The sequence below is a fragment of the Alosa pseudoharengus genome, unplaced genomic scaffold, assembly GCF_046254945.1.
Source record: "Alosa pseudoharengus isolate Yale_2024_CS ecotype anadromous, Long Island Sound unplaced genomic scaffold, YU_APseudo_1.1 YU_APseudo_1.1_scf_18, whole genome shotgun sequence".
NCBI lineage: Eukaryota > Metazoa > Chordata > Actinopteri > Clupeiformes > Clupeidae > Alosa > Alosa pseudoharengus.
Window position 1 is genome coordinate 36738911 of NW_027468650.1, and position 6359 is coordinate 36745269.

A 6359-nucleotide genomic window follows, 5' to 3' on the forward strand; every position below is an offset into this window, starting at 1 on the left:
TTACGGAGTGTCTATTCGTACCCCTGGTACGAATAGCCTTGGCCACGCAACTGGGCTATTCACACCCTGTTACATAACAACAAAAACATGTTGCTCGCGTGGCCAAAAAACATGGCCGACATTCGTTTTTTCGTCAGCAGAAAGTGAAGAATTCTGAACGGTTTCAGCACTAATATCTGTTCATATTAAAGTTGAGATGGAAAAGTTGTGTTTTATTTTCATAATCTTTGTTCAGCGAACACATACAACCGTCAGTTTGTTAGCTAACAGAAATTTCGTGAATATGACGTTCAGGCCTATAAACTATAAGTTTACCTGCAAACCTCATCTTCTTGTCGAAGCAGATAGTGCAGTGGTCACAACCAAGGGCTGACACTTGGGAGACCGGGGTTCGATTCCCGTATGATGTGTTTTGGCGGAGTGAGTTTGCATGTGTACCAACGTCTCTGGAGAGAAGGCGCGCAATTTGAATAAGAAATCGGTTCTCAAACGGAAGTTTTGATTGCAACAATTAGCTAGTTCATGCACCAGGGTGTAAATAGCATGCAGTACTATAAACACCTGGGTACGAATAGCATCCACTTCTAACTGTACATTGATGCAAACAGCATACCTTATTCAGAGTGATTACACAGCTGAGCTATTAGTCAAGTCAAGTCAAGTCAAGTTTATTTATATAGCGCATTTCGTACACAGAGGTCATTCAATGTGCTTTACATAAACAAAACCAAACAATAATAACAAATAAAAGCATAGAAGGGCAATATAGTCAAAGAATAGTAAAAAGGTAAAATAATAAAAACAAAAACATAAGACACATGGTAAAATCATTTAAAAATAAAGAATAATTAGTAAGCAAAAACAAAGGCAAAGTAGTAAAAAAAAGTAATAAAAGACAAAGTAGAATAATTATCAAGGCAGATTCAGAATTTGTAACTCGGCACAGTTAGCAGAAAGCATCTGAGAACAGTTTGGTCTTAAGTCTAGATTTAAAACTGGCTACAGTTGGGGCCTTTTTGATGTCATCCGAAAGTTGGTTCCACAGCTGAGCCGCATAGCAGCTAAAAGCTGCTTCACCATGTTTAGTTCTAACTGTAGGTTTTACGAGCAGGTTTTTCACCTGGGACCTGAGAGGACGAGAAGGTGTGTACTGCTGAAGCATGTCTGACAAGTATTTAGGTCCTGCTCCATTTACTGATTTATAAACAAGCAATAGTGCTTTAAAGTCAATTCTGTGACTTACTGGAAGCCAGTGCAAGGACTTAAGAATTGGAGTAATGTGGTCAGTTCTTTTAGTTTTTGTTAAAATCCTAGCTGCTGCATTTTGTATCACCTGAAGCTGTTTAATAGTCTTTTTAGGAAGGCCTGTGAACAGTCCATTGCAGTAATCAACCCTGCTGGAGATAAATGCATGAATGAGTTTTTCTAAGTCATCTTTTGACATCAGCCCTCTGAGTTTGGCAATATTTTTGAGGTGGTAGAAAGCTGATTTAGTTATCGCTTTCATGTGGCTGTTGAAATTTAGATCACTGTCAATTAATACACCAAGATTTTTAACAGTATCCTTTGCCTTCAACCCTTTTGTGTCAAGGAGAGTGGCAACCCTAAGTCTTTCCTCATTTTTACCAAATATAATTACTTCAGTTTTTTCTTTGTTCAGCTGAAGAAAATTTTGAGACATCCAGGTGTTGATTTGTTCTATACACTGACACATAGATTCAAGAGGACCATAGTCGTTTGGTGATAGAGCTAAGTAAATTTGTGTGTCATCTGCATAGCTATGATATGAAATCAAATTATTTTCAATGATTTGTCCAAGTGGGAGCATATAGAGGTTGAATAATAGTGGGCCCAAGATCGACCCCTGGGGAACACCACAGGTCAAGGACGTTGGTGTTGAGGTACAGTTTCCGATGGCAACAAAGAAGCTCCTTTCTTGTAGATATGATTTTAGCCAGCTGATAACTATGCCTGTAAATCCAACCCAGTGTTCTAGTCTGTGTATTAAAATATTGTGATCAACAGTGTCAAATGCTGCACTAAGATCCAGTAGCACTAGGACTGATGTTTTACCTGAATCTGTGTTGAGGCGTATGTCATTGGAAACTTTAATGAGAGCTGTTTCAGTGCTGTGATTTGCCCGAAAACCAGACTGAAAGTAATCAAAATACCCATTTGATGTTAGGAAGGTGGTTAATTGATTAAAGACTACTTTTTCAATAATTTTGCCAATAAAAGGTAGATTGGATATGGGCCTGTAATTGTTTAGCATGGAGGCATCCAGGTTATTCTTCTTGAGAAGTGGCTTTACAACAGCTGTTTTCAGTGACTTAGGAAAAGTGCCAGACAGCAGTGATACATTTACAATTTTAAGGACATCCGCCGCTATGAGGTGAAAAACAGTTTTGAAGAAATTGGTAGGCAGAGTGTCTATTAACACTCTGTTATGTAACAACAAAAAAACATGTTGCTTGTTTTAAAAAAAATAAAAATATTATTACATTGTGTGATCAATATGCCAGATTAAATGCACAGGGGTGCAAATAGCATACACTGATATTTGTACCAGACAAGGTACTAATAGAACACATTGCTGTGTGCACCGGGGTACGAATAGCATACATTGATATTTGTACCAGACGAGGTACTAATAGAACACATTGCTGTGTGCACCGGGGTACGAATAGCATACATTGATATTTGTACCAGACGGGGTACTAATAGGACACATTGCTGTGTGCACCGGGGTACGAATAGAATTCACTTCTTATTGCACCAGGGTACGAATAGCATACACTGCTAAGCGTGACTGTCGCATTCGTTTTGGTGCCGCACAGAGGATCAGCTCCGCCTCCAGGCGGCTCCGTAAATTCTACTGTCAAACAGCGGGTCCTGAGTGGACCCATGTCGGATCCGCGGGCGCGGACGCGCCTGTACTGTAACGGTTGAACATGACTGTACACCAAGAGCCGAGAAGAGTCATACTAGTGGATATTTTCTTTGCTGGGACACGGTTGCGCTGAACCCTCTCGAGTAAGTGATATTTATTAATATATTGCGACATTCACAATAGCTAAACATTGGCCTTTGTGGTTTTATACTTAAAACTTACTTATCATGTTTATTGATTATAATGACGTTGTTTGATATTAGGACTAACGTTAACGTTAGTGCAGACGTTTGTAATTTTGAGCAACAGGCTAAGTTAACGTTATTGTTAGCTGTGATGCTCATATGAGTCTGTAGCCTATTTGATTTAAAATGGGTTAGCAATTTCGGCAGAATATGTTATGGTAGTGTGATTTAAAAAACACACATTGTTATTTAACGTTAGTCTGGTCTTGTCTGTTTTAATGTGTTGCTGTTGTCCATAGTCCATAGTGCTACTATGCTAGCGGCATACAGCTGCTAGCTAGCATGCTGCTAGGCGCAATTGCATAAGTTATTGCTAATGTCTATTATACATATATATGTTTGAGATCACGTTTGCGATGCAATCCTTGATTAAGCTGATACATTGGCACTGGTATTTCAGTCAATGAAGTCAGTGAAGCACTCGTCTGCTATGAAAGCTACCTAGCTACAACTTTAGCATGTTGACTCACTGATAATGGTTTAGCCCTAGCTTCTAGCTAGCTGTGCGTTTGCATTTTGCCAAGTTTGGTCTCATACGTAACTTAACTTTAGTGTCCTTCTGCCATCTTCGTAATGAAAGCCTCGGCATTTTAATCACTGTTTAAGTCGGTTCAGACAACTAATGGGTATTGGCGTCTGTTTGTGATTTATTATGCTTAACTTAACTGTATGGAACTTGGTCCCCATCTTCTATTTTGTTAGTTCTGCAGCGTCAACTTTTATCGGCTGGATTCTAACGTTACCATCTAACGTTACGATTGCCTCTGTTGGGTTCGCTTGATGAAGATACTTTCTGGGTTGTTAAAATGTAATGTGAACACATTCCCGTAGCATTCCAAAATAGACCAGAGATGCTTGTACTATATGTATATTTGGACATTTTGGGATTGCAATAACCATAATGATATGGTTATTTAACAGCCATCGTTTCGGGGACTCTGATGAGAGTGAAGAATAGCCAGTAAATGGTGACTTTGCATCTCTGAGGTACCTTCCAACTCGCCTGGTATATCAGTTGAAGCCTCAAACCTAAGCCAATTGCACTGGCAAAGTAAGTAATAATCTCTTAACATTGAAATAACTAAATCATAATATTAATATTAGAGATATGGTTAACATTCTTAGTGCTAAAGACATTCCCCTCTCCTTGTATCTATTCCTCCAGCTCCACCATCTTGCCGAGTGCCAGGCAGCAGAGTCACTACCCCTCAACCTGGAGAAAACTGTTAAGGTAAAGACTGATCTCTGAAATAAAATTGAATACAGTGGCCCCATCTATATTAACACAGCAGTAGTCACTCTATTTCAAATCAACAGATTGCATCTGCATTACCATCTCAGATTTTCTGCATACTTCATACATTACATAAATCTCAGCCAAATATTTTGTCAGTTAAAACATCTGCATTCATGCAATATTGCCTGAAAAGTTCATTCATTATTATCAGATTGTATTGAAACACATTGATTTCAATGTCAATCCATTCATGGAGTTGATATAGATAGTGCATACCAAAATGTTGAAACATACACATTCATGTCCAGTATGACCAGAGATTTGTTTTTGTTTGCCATTGTTTGGCCCTGTAGCTCTCAGCCTACCATGGTTAACAGATCACAACCATTTCTCTCCCTTAGCACCTCACCATTAGGCAGGACCGCAACACTCTTCACCACCTCAACTCCCTGCACCTGCACCCGCATTTAACATACGGAGAGTTACTCAAGGTAGGGACTGATCTCTGAAATATTAGTGAATAGAAAGGCCCCATGTGTATTATCAATGATGACTACCATTTAATAAATTTTTTCCCCCTCTCGCACACCGCCCACCTCACTATGGGCCAGGAATGGCAGTCCCTCCTCAACTCCCTCCACCCCCACACCAGCCCTCAACGTGCAGCGAACAGAGGAGCTTTGTAAGTCATGTTTCTTTTTAAATTTAATCTCCTTAATACCTATCTCATATATTGTATTGTGTAAGCATACTTGGCTTTGGATGCTACATACCATAAACATAAACATATCTGTCTGTTTGATTACAGGTGCTGTGAGGAAAAACATGGTGACACGGTCAGCCACGGACGCTGAGGTCACCAAGCACGCAATTAGGTGTTTCAACTGGCGGTGGATCGGGCAACGAGGAGACGTGTTCCGCCTCCATCCACACAAATGGAGTAATAGGAGAAATAAGCATTAAACAATCTTTTTATTGAACTTCTTGTCATTCACCAGTTATTCATTTTCTGATATTTTAGATGTGCATAGCACAGCATTTCATTGAAGTTGTAGCCTATTAGATAAAATATTTCATGTCTGCACTGACCTAGGCTGATAAAGCACTAAATTAGGTTTTGACCTCAAAATTCATGTAGAGTAGCCTAGGCAACGTAGGCTACTTAACAAAAACAGAATAGCTTATAACCTGTAACTTTCCATAAATGTCCATTTTATATTTCCATTGAGTAGTGATCACGTTTGTAAATTGATGTCTTGACTTAAACCTTTTCTGTTAGGTATTATTGTTGACAGTATTGTTAAGTTAAAAATACGAGGCGATGCTAATCGTAGGCCTATCTTGCTGTAGTAGCCTAGGCTAGGCCTAGTGATAGTTTTACTTTTATCCTATAGTTTATCCTATTTAATCCTACAGCAAGAACAGAAGGAATTTTGAAAATGAGATAAACGGGTCCGAAACGGACCCGGGCCAGATGAGCCTTTATGAGTCCGTTGCGGGTCCGCGGCGGATGTATGTATCAATTTGCGGGTCCCAAACGGACCCGCCGCGGAGGTAAGGTTTTAATCGCGGATGCGGGGCGGATGCAGCGCGGAGCCACGGCGGGTCCGCGATCCGCCTTCGTAGCGGATCCGTTCCTGAGAGCATCTGGACTCCGATACGGGTCCGTTTCGCGGGTCCGTTCCGGAGGCCGTCATACATCCGCGGCGGATCCGCCGCGGAGTCCTTTTGCTGTGTGGGGTGTCTCATGCTGCCTTAGCCTAGGCCTTTTGAAGAAACCAAAGTCGGCCTTGAAGCTGCAAGATAACACGTACACAGGGCGAGCTCTACTCATAACAACCAGTAGGAGAGTGCAGGGGGGCGAACGATATTTAACCCATGCACAATGTATGACCTGTAATCACTCTATACCCCCTGAACTTTCCGTAAACTTAAGGTAAAAAGTTTGTTCGGGGTAGTGTTGTGTCAGCATTTTGGAGGGGTATAA

The 6359-nt window shown here is 40.6% G+C and overlaps 1 long non-coding RNA gene across 3 annotated transcripts; it reads left to right on the forward strand.

The window, feature by feature from the left end:
• Nucleotides 1-2810: 2810 nt before the first annotated feature.
• Nucleotides 2811-5352, forward strand: LOC143131792 (uncharacterized). 3 transcript variants are annotated; one of them, XR_012988222.1, is made up of 7 exons: nucleotides 2811-3293; nucleotides 3846-3943; nucleotides 4057-4186; nucleotides 4301-4366; nucleotides 4774-4863; nucleotides 4984-5054; nucleotides 5181-5352. It is a non-coding gene; the product is annotated as an uncharacterized LOC143131792 (long non-coding RNA). The 3 variants fall into 3 exon arrangements; XR_012988221.1 differs by having other exon boundaries at nucleotides 2811-3033; XR_012988223.1 differs by lacking the exon at nucleotides 3846-3943 and having other exon boundaries at nucleotides 2811-3033.
• Nucleotides 5353-6359: the final 1007 nt, after the last annotated feature.